Source organism: Bos indicus, chromosome 9 (genome assembly GCF_029378745.1).
Source record: "Bos indicus isolate NIAB-ARS_2022 breed Sahiwal x Tharparkar chromosome 9, NIAB-ARS_B.indTharparkar_mat_pri_1.0, whole genome shotgun sequence".
In the NCBI taxonomy this organism is placed as follows: domain Eukaryota; kingdom Metazoa; phylum Chordata; class Mammalia; order Artiodactyla; family Bovidae; genus Bos; species Bos indicus.
The window spans coordinates 41,686,269-41,703,420 of NC_091768.1; the positions used below are offsets into that span (position 1 = coordinate 41,686,269).

The following is a 17,152-nucleotide window of genomic DNA, read 5'->3' on the forward strand; positions in this document are numbered from 1 at the left end:
ATTTAAGGGACTAGATCTGATAGACAGAGTGCCTGATGAACTATGGACGGAGGTTCGTGACATTGTACAGGAGACAGGGATCAAGACCATCCCCATGGAAAAGAAATGCAAAAAAGCAAAATGGCTGTCTGGGGAGGCCTTACAAATAGCTGTGAAAAGAAGAGAAGCGAAAAGCAAAGGAGAAAAGGAAAGATATACCCATTTGAATGCAGAGTTCCAAAGAATAGCAAGGAGAGATAAGAAAACCTTCCTCAGCAATCAATGCAAAGAAATAGAGGAAAACAATAGAATGGGAAAGACTAGAGATCACCTCAAGAAAATCAGAGATATCAAAGGAACATTTCATGCAAAGATGGGCTCAATAAAGGACAGAAATGGTAGGGACCTTACAGAAGCAGAAGATATTAAGAAGAGGTGGCAAGAATACACAGAAGAACTGTACAAAAAAGATCTTCACGACCCAGATAATCATGATGGTGTGATCACTCACCTAGAGCCAGACATCCTGGAATGTGAAGTCAAGGGGGCCTTAGAAAGCATCACTATGAACAAAGCTAGTGGAGGTGATGGAATTCCAGTGGAGCTATTTCAAATCCTGAAAGATGATGCTGTGAAAGTGCTGCACTCAATATGCCAGCAAATTTGGAAAACTCAGCAGTGGCCACAGGACTGGAAAAGGGCAGTTTTCATTCCAATCCCAAAGAAAGGCAATGCCAAAGAATGCTCAAACTACCGCACAATTGCACTCATCTCATACACTAGTAACATAATGCTCAAAATTCTCCAAGCCACGCTTCAGCAATACGTGAACCATGAACTTCCAGATGTTCAAGCTGGTTTTAGAAAAGGCAGAGGAACCAGAGATCAAACTGCCAAAATCTGCTGGATCATCAACAAAGCAAGAGAGTTCCAGAAAAACATCTATTCCTGCTTTATTGACTACGCCAAAGCCTTTGACTGTGTGGATCACAACAAACTGTGGAAAATTCTGAAAGAGATGGGAATACCAGACCACCTGACCTGCCTCTTGAGAAATCTGTATGCAGGTCAGGAAGCAACAGCTAGAACTGGACATGGAACAACAGACTGGTTCCAAATAGGAAAAGAAGTACGTCGAGGCTGTATATTATCACCCTGCTTATTTAACTTATATGCAGAGTACATCATGAGAAATGCTGGGATAGAAGAAGTACAGGCTGGAATCAAGTTTGCCAGGAGAAATATCAATAACCTCAGATATACAGTTGACACCACCCTTATGGCAGAAAGTGAAGAAGAACTAAAGAGCCTCTTGATGAAAGTGAAAGAGGAGAGTGAAAAAGTTGGCTTAAAGCTCAACATTCTGAAAACAAAGATCATGGCATCTGGTCCATCACTTCATGGCAAATAGATGGGGAAACAGTGGAAGACTTTATTTTGGGGGGGCTCCAAAATCACTGCAGATGGTGATTTCAGCCATGAAATTAAAAGATGCTTACTCCTTGGAAGGAAAGTTATGACCAACCTAGACAGCATATTAAAAAGCAGAGACATTACTTTGTCAACAAAGGTCTGTCTAGTCAAGACTATGGTTTTTCCAGTAGTCATGTATGGATGTGAGAGTTGGACTCTAAAGAAAGCTGAGCACCGAAGAACTGATGCTTTTGAACTGTGGTGTTGGAGAAGACTCTTGAGAGTCCCTTGGACTGCAAGGAGATCCAACCCATTCATCCTAAAGGAGATCAGTCCTGGGTGTTCATTGGAAGGACTGATGTTGAAGCTAGAACTCCAGTACTTTGGCCACCTGATGTGAAGAGCTGACTCATCTGCAAAGACCCTGATGCTGGGAAAGATTGAGGACAGGAGGAGAAGGGGATGACAGAGCATGAGATGGTTGGATGGCATCACCAACTCAATGGACATGAGTTTGAGTAAACTCTGGGAGTGGTGTTGGACAGGGAGGCCTGGAGTGCTGCGGTTCATGGGATGGCAAAGAGTTGGACACAACTGAGCGACTGAATTGAGCTGAACTGATGGTGTTAGAAAGTGTTCTAATTTCATTCTTTTACATGTAACTGTCCAGTTTTCCCAGCACCATTTATTGAATAGGCTGTCTTTGCAACATTGTATATTCTTGCCTCTTTTGTAAAAAATAAGGTACCCATAGGTGCATGGGTTTATTTCTGGGCTTCTATCTTGTTCCATTGGTCTATATTTCTCTTTTTGTGCCAGTACCATACTGTCTTGATGACTGAAGCTTTGTAGTATAATCTGAAGTCGGGAAGGTTGATTCCTACAGCTCCATTCTTCTTTCTCAAGACTGCTTTGGCTATTTGGGGTCTTTTGTGTTTCCATATGAATTGTGAAATTGTTTGTTCTAGTTCTGTGAAAAATGCCATTGGTAATTTGATAGGGATCACATTAAATCTGTAGATTGCATGTGGTAGTATAGTCATTTTCACAATATTGATTCTTTCTTCCCAGGAACATGGAATATCTCTCCATCTGTTTATGTCATCTTTTATTTCTTTCATCAGTGTCTTATAATTTTCTGTGTACAGTTCTTTTGTCTCCTTAGGTAAGTTTATTCCTAGATATTTAATTCTTTTTGCAATAGTGAATGGGATAGATTCCCTAATTTCTCTTTCTGATTTTCCATCGTTAGTATATAGAAATGCAAGTGATTTCTGTGTATTGATTTTGTATCCTGAAACTTTGCTAAATTCACTGATTAGCTCTAGTAATTTTCTGATACTATTTTTAGGGTTTTCTATGTACAGTATAATGTCATCTGAAAACAGTGAGAGCTTTACTTCTTCTTTTCTGATCTGGATTCCTTTTATTTATTTTTCTTCTCTGATTGCTGTAGCTAGGACTTCCAGAACTATGTTGAATAATAGTGGTGAAAGTACACACTCTTGCCTTGTTCCTGATCTTAGGGGGAATGCTTTCAGTTTTCACCATTGAGAATAATGTTTGCTGTAGGCTCATCATATATGGCCTTCACTATGTTGAGGTAGGTTCCTTCTTTGCCCATTTTTTGAAGTTTTAATCATAAATGGGTGCTGAATTTTGTCAAAGGCTTTTTCTGCATCTATTGAGATTATCTTATGTCTTTTATCTTTCAATTTGTTAATATGGTGTATCACATTGATTGATTTGTGTATATTGAAGAATCCTTGAATTTCTTTTTTTTTTTAGACTATCACAAGTGGAATTTTATTTTAAAATAGAGCCTTGGTTGGTAAATTTCTGATTTTAGTTTATTCTTTATTTTTTTTTATTTTATTTTATTTTTTTAAATTTTATTTTATTTTTAAACTTTACATAATTGCATTAGTTTTGCCAAATAAACCCAACTTGATCATGGTGTATGAGCTTTTTGATATGTTGCTGAATTCTTTTTGCTAAAATTTTGTTGAGGATTTTTGCATCTATGTTCATCAGTGATATTGGCCTGTAGTTTTCTTTTTTTGTGTTGTCTTTGTCTGGTTTTGGTATCAGGGTGATGGTGGCCTCATAGAATGAGTTTGGAAGTGTCCCTTCCTGTTCAATTTTTTGAAAGAGTTTTAAAAGAATATGCATTAGCTCTTATCTAAATATGTTTAAATAAAATTCTCCTGTAAAGCCATCTGGTCCTGGGCTTTTGTTTTGGGGGAGATTTTTGATCACAGGTTCAATTTCAGTGCTTGTAATTGGGTTGTGCATAATTTCTATTTCTTCCTGGTTCAGTCTTAGAAGATTGAACTTTTCTAGGAATCTTTCCATTTCTTCCAGATTATCCATTTTATTGCCATATAGTTGTTCATAATAGTCTCTTATAATCCTTTGTATTTCTGCATTGTCTGTTGTAACCTCTCCTTTTTCACTTCTAATTTTGTTGATTTGATTCTTCTCTCTTTTTTTCTTGATGAATCTGGCTAAAGGTTTGTCCATTTTGTTTATCTTTTCAAAGAACCAGCTTTTAATTTTATTCATCTTTACTACTGTTTCTTTCATTTCTTTTTCATTTCTTTCTGCTTGGATCTGTGATTTCTTTCCTTCTACTAATTTTTGGGGTTTTTTGTTCTTCTTTTTCCAGTTGTTTTAGGTATAATGTTAGGTTATCTAGTCGATATTTTTCTTGTTTCTTGAGGTAGGACTGTATTGCTATAAACATCCCTCTTAGAACTGCTTTTGCTACATCCCATAGGTTTTGAGTTGTCATGTTTTCATTGTCATTTGTTTCCAGAAATTTTTTGATTTCCCTTTTGACTTCTTCGGTAACCTGTTGGTTATTTAGAAACGTGTTGTTTAATCTCCATGTGTTTGTGTTTCTTACATCTTTTTTTTTTTTTTGTACTTGATATCTAGACTCATAGCATTGTGGTCAGAGAAGATGCTTGATATGATTTCAATTTTCTTAAATTTACTGAGGTTTGACTTGTGACCCAAGATGTGATCTATCCTGGAGAATGTTCCATGTGCACTTGAGAAGAAGGTGTATTCTTCTGCTTTTGGATGCAATGTCCTGAAGATATCAATGAGATCCATCTCATCTAATGTATCATGTAAGATTTGTGTTTCCTTCTTAATTTTCAGTTTTGATGATTGGTCCATTGGTGTGAGTGGGGTGTTAAAGTCTCCTACTATTATTGTGTTACTATCAATTTCTCCTTTTGTCTGTTAGTGTTTGTCGTATGTATTGAGGTGATCCTATGTTGGGTGCATAGATATTTACAATTGTTGTATCTTCCTCTTGGATTGATCCCTTGATCATTATGTAGTGTCCTTCCTTCTCTTGTAATCTTCCTCATTTTAAGGTCTATTTTGTCTGATATGAAACATTGCTACTCCAGCTTTCTTTTGCTTTCCATTTGCATGGAATATATTTTTCCATCCTCTCACTTTCAGTCTCTATGTGTCTTTAGGTCTGAAGTGGGTTTCTTTTAGACAGCACATATATGGATCTTGTGTCTTTTGCTTGGAGCATTTAATCCATTTACATTTAAAGTAATTTTTGATATATGTGTTCCTATTGCCATTTTCTTAATTGTTTGGGGTTGATTTTGTAAATCTGTTTTCTTCTCTTGTATTTCTTGACTATATAAGTCCCTTTAACTGCTGGGGTCCAGCCCCGGCTGATCCAGGATATCCGAAGTGGGGACGGCGTCGGCGAGGGTCAGGATACCATAGCTTCAATTAGATATTAATTAAAGATATAAAGAGTAATAGAATAAGGATAGCTCAGTAGGAAAATTCAGTGGAGAAAAGAGGCTGAGTAGCTTGGTTTACGTGGGAGACCAATAAAACTTCAAGACAAGAAGTTTGCACCACTTACGTAGGCCACAGGCATCCTTCCGTTCTCCCGAAGGAGAGGAGACACTGAGGCCTCCCCAGTCGGATCTTAGAAGCCCAGGCATAATTAGTAAGCATGGCGGGTTCCGCGCTCCAGATGGAGACTCAACCAGAGTGAGAGAGAGAGCAACATGGGGAGACCAGTATTTCGAGAAACTGATCCCAATTCTTTATTTTCCAGAGTCTGTTTTTATACACTGAGATGTTATACAAAAGTCACGTGGGGACAGCAGTCCTGACTTTTATTAAAGTCAGGTGCTTCACACAAATCTATACAGAGGTCTTAGGGGTGTTACATCATCTTCTGGCCAGGGGAGGCCTGCTGACAATTTACAACCCTCTCCTTGTGACAACGGTCAGTCAACCAGGACACTTATTTCTCCAGGGGTGATTATTCTTAAAACAGACGCCACCCAAATAAAGTTACATTCCTACAGGGTGAGGGTATAGTGGGTTTTAGTTAAGGAAAGAATTTACTTAGCCTAAGGTCTAACGTGATTAATATCAAAGGTTAATACTTATTTCTTCTATATATTCATTAATGTGTGTAAGGGCAGGGGATATGGAGACTTAGCAACAAACATTGGCTCAACAAATGAAAAACCCTTCACCAACACAATTTCTAATCAGCCCATTATACTTATACTAATAGTTTTCTAACTTTTCTAAGGAACCTGTTTTTAGAAGGTTTAAAGCATCTCGTGCCTCTCACGGTTGGGAGGCTGTGAGCAATCACATGTGGCCGGACAAGCCTGTCAGGCAGGCCAGAGAACCTTCAGAGGAGTTTGTAGGTTAAAACACTCTTATCATGCCCAGGAATTATTATTAACTGGAGCTCTAAGTTAACTCCTTTTCCAAAAGAGGTGGTGGGGTACAGCCTCCCGTAAAGTCAGAGGTGTAGGTGAGAGCACAAAGTAGTAAAGTAGGCAGGCTCTGGTTAATGGGGGTAGATGCTCGAGGATTTCCAGGGGGACTCCTGAGGCTCGATCCCACCTTTGCGTATGTTGAGCCTCCTTCCTCATGACCTTTGCCATGGGCGGAGTACCTCACTCTGGCCCCCAACATTTAACATTTGTTGTAAAGCTGCTTTGGTGGTACTGAATTCTCTTAACTTTTGCTTGTCTGAAAAGCTTTTTATTTCTCCATCAATTTTGAAAAAGATCCTTGCTGGGTACAATAATCTTGGTTGTAGATTTTTTTTCCATTTTAGTACTTTAAATATATCTTGCCATTCCCTTCTGGCCTTCAGAGTTTCTGCTGAAAGATCAATTGTTAAGAGTATGGGGTTTCCCTTTTATGTTACTTGTTGCTTCTCCCTTGCTGCTTTTAATATTCTTTCTTTGTGTTTAGTCTTTGTTTGCTTGATTAATATGTGTTGCAGCATGTTTCTCTTTAGGTTTATTCCATGTGGGACTCTCTGTGCCTCTTGGAGTTGCCTATTTCCTTTTCCATGTTGGGGAAATTTTTAACTATAGTCTTTTCAAAAATTTTCTCATACCCTTTCTTTTTCTGTTCTTCTTCTGAGACCCCTATAATTCGAATGTTGGTGCATTTGATATTGTCCCAGAAGTCTCTGAGACTATCTTCAGCTCTTTTCATTATTTTTACTTTATTCTGCTCTTCAGAAGTTATTTCCACCATTTTATCTTCCAGCTCACTGATTCGCTCTTCTGCTTCAGATATTCTGTTATTGATTCCTTCTAAAGCATTTTTAATTTCAGTAATTGTTTGTCTCTGTATGGTTATTCTTTAATTCTTCTAGGTCTTTGTTAATTGATTCTTGCATTTTCCCCATTTTGTTTTCAAGGTTTTTGATCATCTTTACTATCATTATTCTGAATTCTTTTTCAGGTAGTTTACTTATTTCTTTTTTCGTGTTTCTAGTTTGTTCCTTTATTGGTGTAGTATTTCTCTGCCTTTTCATTATTTTTTTTTTAACTTATTGTGTTTGAGGTCTCCTTTTCCCAGGCTTCAAGGTTGAATTATTTCTTCCTTTTGGTTTCTCCCCTCCTAAGATTGGTCCAGTGGTTTGTGTAAGCTTCATATAGGGTGAGATTTGTGCTGAGTTTTTGTTTGTTTGTTTTTCTTCAGATGGGCAAGGCTGAGTGAGGTGGTAATCCTGTCTGCTGATGATTTGGATTGTATTTTTGTTTTGTTTGTTGTTTAGATGAGGCATCCTACACAGGGTGCTACTGGTAGTTGGGTGATGCTGATTGTTGTATTCAGGTGGTTTACTTTGTGTGAGTTCTCACTATTTGATACTTCCTAGGGTTAGTTCTCTGGTCGTCTAGGGTCTTTGAGTCAGTGCTCCCACTCCAAAGGCTCAGGGCTTGATCTCTTATGTTTTGTAAACAGTGATATTGCTGACCTTGGTAGCACTTGGCCTGCATGCCCACTTGGCAATGGGCCACTTTTGTCTGTCTTAGTGTATCAGTAGTCTTTGAAGATTCCTTGCTGCTGCTGCCCAGAGAGAATAAACATGTCTGCAGTCCCCACAGCTCCTCGAGTCTTCTTCCAGCTTCCCTGGTCACACTTTATCTACCCAGTGCACTGCTGCACAGCAGCCGAACCGTAGCTCCCTCCATCAGTGCTAGAAGGCAGGTGCTACACTGATGACACATGTCATTTTAAACGGGACTCCTACTTGTTCAGTGTCTATGCCACCTGCCTGTGCCCGCCCCCCCCCCCCACCACACCTATCCTCCCAGGAGGATGGCACAGTGCCCAGTACACAGGCCCAGGTGTTTGACCTGCTTTTCTTTCCAGTCCAGAGCTGCTACAACCAACAAAGAGCACTTTCTTCTCCTGTGACCAGCTCTTGGGAAAAGCAAAGTCTCCCCAACTCCTCTCTTCTACCTCATCCCTTAAAACAAGCAAATCAGCAATCAGCTCCCCTTTTAGAGAACTTACTGCTAATTCCTCTGTGGAAATGGACGTCAGGGACTGAAAATGATGAGCAGGAAGAAATTGGGGAATCTCCTCAGCTCTCCAAGGCTCTCCCTGATTAGAGCCTGACATTGTCCTTCTTACATGGCTGGCAGGAGCTTCTTCCAGTCGGTATTGGATGCTGAGAAAACCTGTAGAGATTGGAGGCAAAATTAAATTTGATCTAGCTTACCTGCTAGATGAACTGATCAACAGAATTCTTAGCTATTGTGTAGGTACCTACCCAGGATGGCAAACTCTGCAACCTCTCTACCCCATGTCCAAAGCAGACTTGGCTTAACAATCACGACTTCTTTCCTGGTGAGCCTGGATGCCACCCAGAATGCTTTTTAACAAGGTGCTAGAGGCGACCACTAGAAACTCTTTGGATTAGGCCTGTGAGATGGACTTAGTTGTCATTTCTGTCCCACCCTGTCCCATATCCTGGGTGCTCTGCTATATCCACCTTGCAGGAATGCTTGGCTTCTTCTTCTCTTAAGAACAAGAGAGAAGTATTAGCTTTCTTGACCCTCTCCTCCACTGGGGTGTATCAGGTCTCAGGTTTTTAGCAAATCTCAACATTTACCCAATTAGTTTGTGCATATGAATTAGTCAGGGGCTAACTACATGCCTATCAGAAATTTGAGATATTGGTCTAAACGTGGGCAAAGGAGTTCTTATATGTAGATGGGACATTTTATTCAAGTTAATGGAGAGGCCAGTGGGCCCACTTTCTGCTAGTTCCTCATCAGGAGGCCTGTGAGCCTGGCGGCTGAGGCTCCTCACAGGTATGAAGAGGAGGAGGAGGTGATTGAGGCAGTGGTTTTCTTCATGCTCGTGCCCTCCTCTGTGGCCCTTTATGAGGCACTTGGATGAGTGCACACATCTAGTCTGTTTTCACACAAACGGCAGGGTTTGGAGAGCTTGGAGAGATTTCCTATGCTGCTTCCTCAGATGTGGGTCTTGTTAGCATTGACGTACTCTGACAAGCCTACCTTCTTACAATGGTATAAATTGTCTGAAGGCAGGGAGCTGTGGCTCTAGGGAGGAGAGCATTTCTCACGTGAACATGGAAATACAGGCGTCCTGTTCACTCAGGCATGTGGTGGTGCAAGAGGACTTAGAAACAATCTTTCTTTCCCTGAACTGCCCAGTTGCCACTGTGGCACAGATTTGAACCACTGAAGCCTTATTTGGGGGAAATGAAGTCGTAACTGAAGGAGAGTGTCACAGATTAGACGGTGTGAATCACACATACATCTCTCTGGCCAGCCTCTGGAGTTGAAGCCCAGGGGGTGTGGCTGAATTTTCAAGCATGTGTCCCGCGACAGTGACTCAGGTTCACTGGACTGGCCACCTAGACGACACGATTATTTCTGGAAACTTGGAGCTCCATCGCAGAACATGAATTACTGCTATGAGCCAAACTCTATGCCTCGCTTATATCATAAATCAGCTGGAATGAAGTTAAAAGTCACCACTCATAATGTGAACCTATATCCAGAACTGAGATGTGGTTTTGATTTAAGACATACCGTTGTCCTGAAAAGAGTTCAGCCTACGAAGCACCAGGGATCTCTTTATCTGATTAAAGACGAACTGTGGGCATTTGACTGTATATTAGGATCTGGAAAGGGAGGGTTGGACTGTTTTGTATTTCTGATAAGTATCTTCATGTTCAAACAGCTAAAAACTTTTGCCATTTCAAATTTTCATGCAGCAAAATATACCACATACTGATTTCTGAGGCAATGATTTAAAAATGAAAAAAAAAAAAAAACTAAACTAAACACACTCCTCTCTTAAGGTAATGCCTGGGCCTGATTCTACATATTTGACGTATTCCAAGTCTTTAATCCTTTTAACTTTTTAAAAATTTCGAGCAAAATATTTACTTAAATGAAAATATCCTAAGGCTTAGGTTCCTGATTCCAGTATGAAAGAAAGTCCTCCTAGGTTCACTGCCATTTGCCAAGCTGCAATGATTGACGCATGCTGTGACTAAAAAGGGCCTCCTCTTCCCTGTTTCAGAGCATCAGCTCCCTCCCCCTCCTAAGGCCTTCGTTTTCTGCAGTGACTCACTATCCTCCTCATAGGCCTCTCCCCTTCCTGCAAGTGAGTCTTTGAAATTCCCATTTTAAGGGGTAAAAATAGAAGGAAAAAAAAAAAAAAAGAATTCTGCCAAGACAAAGAGCCCTCTCAGTATATCTTTAACAGGAATACCTTAGCCTTCATTCTGAAGCTCTTGAGAACATAGAACCATTTCAGGGCAACTTTCTAAGCACTAGAAACCATTCCCTCTGCCTTCTTACCTTCCATTCCTAGACACTAGTGAGACCTGACTGGCATCTTCCATCTCTCCAGGCTGCATTCTCTGGCTTTTCTATGTGCTTCTCTGCCAAATGGGTCCTGAGTCTCCAGAAAAGTTGGCTCCTTTTTCCACCCTGGTGTATAACAGAAAGAATGGGGAAAAGAGAATTTATTCAAAATGAATCCAGACAGTTCATTCCTGGACCTGGCACTGACTCTCTCTGTGGTATTGAGAAGTTCAGGGCCAGTGTCTCTGGTTTCACTTCCTCATATCACATAGGAGGGACCAGAAGACCTCCAAGGCCCCACCCAGGTCTAGCAGAATAGAATCTAGCCTCCCTCGGCAAGCCCTGGAATTGGGCTCCATGGAACTGATCACTTCTAGTTGGAGCCAAGTGGCTGGTTCTGCTCTAAGAATGTGGTGGGAGGGGCAGGAAGAGGGAAGTGCAGAATTACAGAAGTAGGTGGGGCAGTCAGCTAGTACTTTGCAAAAGGACAGACAGAACAGTAAGGAGGGAGGAAAACAGACACTATGGGCTTCCCTAGTAGCTCAACTGGTAAGGAATCTGCCTGCAGTCCAGGAGACCAGGGTTTGATCCTTGAGTTGGGAGGATTCCCAGGAGGAAGGCGTGGCAACCCACTCTAGTATTTTTGCCTGGAGAATTCCCATGGACAGAGGAACCCGGAGGGCTACACCAGTCTACAATCAATGGGGTCGCAAAGAGTTAGACAAGACTAAGGGACTATATATATATGCACCCTCTCATTATATGTGACATCTAAAATTACCAAGCTCATAGGAACAGAGAACAGATTGGCAGTTGCTAAAGGGAAGGGTGTGGAGGTGGGAAAATGGGTGAAGATGGTAAAAAGGTTTTTATAAACTTTCAGTTATAAGATGAGTAACTTCTAGGGATGTATTATACAGCATGGCAACTATAATTCACAATACTGTATTGTATATTTGAAAGTTGATAAGAGTATATTCTAAAAGTTCTCATCACACACACATAATGTAACTATGTGAGGTGGTAGATGTGTTAACTAACCTTATTTTGCAATATATGCATGTATCAAATCACTACCTTGTACACCTTAACTTTACATAATGTTGTAAGTCAATTATATCTCAATAAAGCTGGGGAAAAATAAGGACAGAAATGGGTGCATGGAAAGATGTTCAACATCGTTAATCATCAGAGAAGTGCAAATCAAAACCACAAGGAGATATCACCTGAGACTTGTTAGAATGACTGTCATCAAAAAGGACACATAACAAATGTTGGCAAGGATATAGAAGAAAGAAAACCATTGTACATTGTTGGTGGGAATGTTGGTGTAGCCTCTTTGGGAAACAATATTCAGATTCCTCAAAAAACTAAAATTAGACCTACCTATGACCCAGAAATTCCACTTCTGATCATATATATCTGAAACAAAAGTACTAATTCAGAAAGCTACATGCACCCCAATGTTCATAGCAGGATTATTTATAATAACCAAGATATGGACCTAGATAGCATATTAAAAAGCAGAGACATTACTTTGCCAACAAAGGTCCATCTAATCCAGGCTATAGTTTTTCCAGTAGTCATGTATGGATGTGAGAGTTGGACTATAAAGAAAGCTGAGCACAGGAGAATTATGCTTTTGAACTGTGGTGCTGGAGAAGACTCTTGAGAGTCCCTTGGACTGCAAGGAGATCCAATCAGTCCATCCTAAAGGAGATCAGTCCTGAGTGTTCATTGGAAGGACTGATGCTGAAGCTGAAACTCCAATACTTTGGCCACCTGATGTGAGGAACTGACTTATTTGAAAAGACCCTGATACTGGGAAAGATTGAAGGTGAGAAGAAAAGGGGACGACAGAGGATGAGATGGTTGGATGGCATCACCAATTCAATGGACATGAGTGTGAGTAAACTCCAGGAGCTGGTGATGGACAGAGAGGCCTGGCATGCTGCAGTCCATGGGGTCGCAGAGAGTCAGACACAACTGAGTGACTGAACTGAAAATATGTAAACAACTTTAGTGTCCATCAACATATGAAAGGATCAAGAAGATGTGAACACACAACAGAATACTACTCAGCCATAAAAAAGAATGAAATGCTGCCATTTGCAACAACATGCATGAACTTGGAGGCTATTACACTTAGTGAAATAAGTCAGAGAAAGATAAATACTGTATGATATTACTTGTATGTGGAATAAAAGAAAATAAAACAAACTAGTGACTATAACAAAGAAACAGACTCACAGATATAGAAAACAAACTGGTGGTTACCAGTGGGGAGAGAAGTGGGAGGAGAGAGATAGGGGTATGCAGTTAAGAAGTGCAAACTACTATGTATAAAACAAGCTACAAGTATATATTGTACAGCACAGGGAATACAGCCAATTTTTTATAAGTGTAAATGGAGTATGCGTGCTTAGTCACTTCAGTCATGTCCGACTCTCTGCGACCCCATGGACCATGGCCAGCCAGGCCCTCTGTCCATGGGATTCTCCAGGAAAGAATACTGGAGTGGGTTGCCATTTCCTTCTCCAGTGATAAAGTATGAAGTGAGTGAAGTGAAGTCGCTCAGTCATGTCCGACTCTTTGCAACCCCATGGTCTGCAGCCTACCAGGCTCCTCCATCCATGGGATTCTCCAGGCAGAGTACTGGAGTGGGTTGCCATTTCCTTCTCCAAATGGAGTATAACCTTTAAATGGAGTATAACCTTTAAAAATTGCGAATCACTGTCATACACCCGACACAGAATACTGTAAATCAACTATACCTCAATTTTTAAGTATGCTATTTAAAAGAAGAAACTGAAAAAAACAATTAAGGATGAACATATATATGGCACTTCACAGTTCAGAGCTTTCACTTACATTGTCTCATTATTATCTCATGAGCAGAATTTCTTAAACATAAGAAGTAGATCTCTCTGTTTAAAAAAACAATCCCTCAAGCCTCTTATCACTGATTTAAATTATTTCACTATGTTTCTTGACTATATCCAAACTAAATATAAGCTAGATATGAAATTTAATTAAAACCCCTTAAACTTTATGGTACTTAGGTAAGTGTCTGGTTTTGCTGAAACTAAATTGCCAACACCAATTAAATGGAAGATTTAGTGTGGGTCTGCGTTGGCTTCTGCACTTGGCCATAGAAACTGTATTGGCAGAGGATGCCTGTGCACTGGGTACATGGTGGGAAATAGCATTAATAACTGCAGAGCTTTTTGGCCACTTCAAGATCATCACTTTCATATTAAACCAAAGTTCTGCCAGAAGCGAGCCTTGAAAGCCATCTCTAACTGTGGCCATCCGAGACCTCTGCCTCTTCCACTTAAAGATAAGGTTCGTGCCTTGCTGGCCAATTCTTGCTGCAAGCTGTTAGATAAAGACAGGCGTAGAGACACAGGTGTGTGTCTGCATGCCTGTGAACGCGGGCTTTGGCTTCTGGCAGGCTTTTCCTGTCACATCCTCTGGGGAGGCCCAGGTCTCCCACCTCACTAGGGGTACTGCCTTCACAGCCTGCAGGCCCCAAAGAGCCAGGAGGCACTTGAGGCTTGGTGGTCACCCAAATGACCCAGAAGTGGTTCATTTAATTTGGAGGATCATCACTGCAGAACTCTCAGTGCTACATAGACCTGTTGAGAAGCAGTGGTCTGAGCTATAAGATGTCACATTCTGTTTTAAAGCCCTGCTCCTGCTTTTTGTTAACTGTCATTTAATCCCAAGTCACCAAACCTCCCCACATGTCAATTTTTTTCTCTGAAAGATGGAAACATTAATAACACCTGCTCATCTAATCTTACAGGAGTGCTACAGTGCAGTGGTTCTCAAAGTGTGAGCCCCAGGACAGCCCACGAGCAGCACCTGGAAATGAAAAATGCAAATTCTTAGGTCCCACCCCAGACCTACAGACTCGGCACTTGTGGGTTGTGGGCAAGCAATTTGTGTTTGAACAAACCCTCTAGGTAATTCTGATGCCTTCTATAGTCTGCTAAAAAGAGAGGAGATAATGAAGGCGAATAGCATCTGCAAACTGCAATGCCTGTGTCCTCACTTTGAGAACCACAAGTCTCCAGAAATGCTGGTGGCTGTTCTGCTACCCAGGCTCTCGTTAAAATACCAATAGCCCTCAGTATTTGTATAACAGTTGTCAGTCGCTCCCAATAAGCATGGAAGGCAGTTAGGTGAGAATAACCCTTTCCAGAACAGACCAGAAGGCTGAGAGTCTCCATGGCAGACAAGGGGGAAGGAGAAAGGAGACAGGGGTTTGGAGCTGCACAGATGGAACATATTCCAGCTCTGCCACTTACCAGCTACATGACCTTAGGCAAATTACTTAAAGGACATTCTAATGGTGCTAATGACCTCCAAAGGGTTACTGAGATTAAATGACAACAATACATGCCAAGCACTCAGCTCAATGCATGGCTCGTGCAGGAATTCAATATATGACACCTATCTTAAGTAACAGGGTGTCCAGGCTGTCTGAGGTTCCCACCAGGACCAGTCCTCTCTCCCACATTGCTCAAGTTCCTCCCTACCGTCCTGTCTCTTGTTATACTCATCACCACCAGCCACACCCTCACCCTTGCTTCCCTGGAGCTTCCTGACCTTAGACTTAAGACCGCCACCCTAAAGTGTCCCAGAAAGGTTAACCACCAAGAAAGGAAAGGGGGCATTTCCCAGAATGGCAAAGCTGCCTCCAAAGACAGGTCAGGCCGTGCTCTGAAACCTGAGAGATGGCAGGCAACCCACGGAGCAAGTCTTTCCTCTGCATCCTTCCCCTTCTCTGACCTGGAGGTGTGGCAGGTACAGCCTGAGATGGGCAGAGTGGACAGGAGCCGACCCACAGCCTTTGTCCATTGTTGAGCCCACCCACCCAGGGTTTATCTCTCAGGTGGCTCCCACCTATCTGCGCAGGTTCAGACCTCTGAGATGGGTCATATGAACTCAGCTCATCTTCTCTGGGATGACTCAGGGTCTGACTCAGGACCTCCTGTCCTCCCAGAAAGGACAGGAGGTCAGATGCCTTCCGGTTTAGTAAGGGCACTCCTTGAGGCTGCCTTTTGTCACCCATCCATAGTGGGAATTCTCCTTCTGTGAGCAGGGAGCCACACCCTTCCCCAGAATGGGGGGTGGGGTGGGGTGGGGTGGGGTGGGGTGGGGTGGGGTGGGGTGGGGTGGTCTTTCCAGGTGGCATGGAAGCAGGGTTGGTTTCACAATGGCCAGCCCACAGGTAAGGGACCAAGGGCAGGCCTGGCCCCAGCAGCTGAATGGGACACGGCCTCCTGAACCTGCTTGGTCAGCCCTCCCCAGGCCTCCCTCCTGGGCCGCACCTGCTTGGTGCTCCGCCCACAGGAACAGCAGGGGAGAGAGGCTACAGCCGGCAGGGGAGGCAGAGGAAGGACAGAAGAGTTGGGGTAACTGAGTGCTCCATGATGCCTGCAAACCAAATGAAGCTGCAAACCGCCAGGCGGTGCTGGGCCACTCCTGATCATCCAGCTCTCCCCCGAGAGCCCCGGAGAAGCCAGACCGCCATGCGGTGTCCCCGGTTTACACACATGCTCACGCAGTGCCTCACTTTTTTTAAACCTACCAGCCACAGGAAAGTAGTATGGACCTCATCTGCAGCTCAGGAAGGTTAACGACATGTCTGGGTTATACGAGGATAAAGGAAAGCACTTTCGACTCAATCCCATGAGGTCCAACTCCAAAACCTGTCCATTTTCTACTCAGCCACTGGTTTTTAAGCTTCTTTTGAAAAAAATTGTGAACATTGAAAAAGAACATAAAATTCTATGTTCCTTGCTGTACTATCTTTGCACCTTTCTGTAAGTCTATAATTATTCCAAAATAAAAAGTTTTTAAAAACCTATGTGAGGCCTCAATGTGCAGAATGTATCAATGAGATACTATCAGAAATCAAGAGCATGGCTCTCCTTTTGAGGGCAGCGCTCAAAAGGAGCACCAGGGGGCTGGAAACGTTCTGCTTCTAGAGCAGGGTTGGTTCCACACATGCACAGGGTCTGTAAAATCTCACTGAGCTGCACATTCCAGATAGGTGTAAGTGTTTCTATGTAAGTGTTAAAAATCTTTAAAGGTTAAAAATGTATCGAAGTGGAGGTACTCTGGTTGAACAGGAAGAGAGGATGGGATTTGCTTCTCCCTCCTTTCCCTCAACCCCCTGAACACCCCAGGGTTCTGTGGAATGCAGGTTGGAATCTGTGTCCCGATTCCTGAGTCAGAGGACCGCAACTCTCCAGGGCTGGCTCTGAGCTCGTTGTCCGAGTGCCATTTCCCATTGCTGCTGTTGATGTTTAGTCACTGAGTCATGTCTGACTCTTTTGCGACCCCTTGAACTAGGCTCCTCTGTCCATGGGATTTCCCAGGCAAGAATACTGGAGTGGGTTAGCATTTCCTTTTCCAGGGGATCTTCCCGACCCAGGGATCGAACCAGCATGTCCTGTGTTGACAGGCAGATTCTTTACCACTGAGCCACCAGGGAAGCCCTGGGAAACGAACATGTCCATTCAAAGGCATGTGAAGAAGAGCATAATCCTGGATGTGGAGGAGACCCCAAAAGGATGCTG

At 42.3% G+C, this 17,152-nt stretch overlaps 1 protein-coding gene across 1 annotated transcript in view; it reads right to left on the minus strand.

Moving 5' to 3' along the window:
- Positions 1-15,618, minus strand: part of ARMC2 (armadillo repeat containing 2) — a 319,621-nt gene extending 304,003 nt beyond the window's left edge. Inside the window, exons 1-3 of the mRNA XM_070795507.1 lie at positions 15,491-15,618; positions 10,554-10,685; positions 8,227-8,393 (exon numbers count right to left, since the gene is read on the minus strand). The gene's annotated coding sequence lies outside the window, so the exon portion shown is untranslated. The remainder of the gene's footprint in view (positions 1-8,226; positions 8,394-10,553; positions 10,686-15,490) is intronic.
- Positions 15,619-17,152: the final 1,534 nt, after the last annotated feature.